Genomic DNA, 1296 nt, shown 5'->3' with positions numbered 1-1296 from the left:
CATTTGAAGGTACCTAAGGCCGGGGGTCAGATCCCTGTCTGGAGGTTACCCCTTGGTTCACTTTACTCTGTGGAATCCAATGGACCTGTGGTAAGGGGAGTGAGGCGTGGTAACGGTACCAAAGACAGTTTTATGACGCTCTGATACTTTGGGTTTGTGTCTTTCCTTGTGAGCCTGTGCATAATACCGAAATCATAACCCCCCTGTAATCTCAGGTTTCCTCCTCAGGAAAGACGAGACACTGAGAAGGCGTGTCACTCGCCGCTACTGAGACAGCTTTAGTAAAAGGCTCGGCTCATGTGAGGAGCCTTTTCCCCATTCTCCTCCAATGCCGGGAATGGAGAGCAATCTGATTATCCACACGAATGGCGAGGTCGATTAATCTGTTGAGATGGGGGGGGCAATTCCAAAGAGTAGATCTCGTCCTTAATATACTCGGCCAGTCCGTGAAGAAAAGGATCCCACTGTGCCTTAGCATTCCAACCACAAGATGCCGTGAGCGTGCAGAATTCAATTGAGTAGTCCGAAACTGACCGATCTCCCTGCTGCAGCAGTGACAAAGCTCATACTGCCTCGGCACCCAGAGCAGAGCGGTCGAAACCCTTACGGAGCTCCTCCAAAAAATCCTTAAATGATGTACAGCAGTCGTGTTCATTATCCCAGATTGACGTTCCCCACTCTCTCGCTTGACTGACCAGGACAACCCTCTACCTTGGCAATATAATTGCCATTGGCTAGTACATTTTTTAGTTTACTCGCCAGACTGATATACTATACTATTTCACACACACACACACACACACACACACACACACACACATACATACAGTGGGTACGGAAAGTATTCAGACCCCTTTAAATTTTTCACTCTTTGTTATATTGCAGCCATTTGCTAAAATCATTTAAGTAAATTTTTTTCCTCATTAATGTACACACAGCACCCCGTATTGACAGAAAAACACAGAATTGTTGACATTTTTGCAGATTTATTAAAAAAGAAAAACTGAAATATCACATGGTTCTAAGTATTCAGACCCTTTGCTGTGACACTCATTTATTTAACTCAGGTGCTGTCCATTTCTTCTGATCATCATTGAGATGGTTCTACACCTTCATTTGAGTCCAGCTGTGTTTGATTATACTGATTGGACTTGATTAGGAAAGCCACACACCTGTCTATATAAGACCTTACAGCTCACAGTGCATGTCAGAGCAAATGAGAATCATGAAGTCAAAGGAACTGCCTGAAGAGCTCAGAGACAGAATTGTGGCAAGGCACAGATCGGGCCAAGGTTA

The sequence above is a fragment of the Sinocyclocheilus grahami genome, unplaced genomic scaffold, assembly GCF_001515645.1.
Source record: "Sinocyclocheilus grahami isolate Dianchi unplaced genomic scaffold, SAMN03320097.WGS_v1.1 scaffold899.1, whole genome shotgun sequence".
NCBI lineage: Eukaryota > Metazoa > Chordata > Actinopteri > Cypriniformes > Cyprinidae > Sinocyclocheilus > Sinocyclocheilus grahami.
This window is presented reverse-complemented; position numbering follows the sequence as displayed.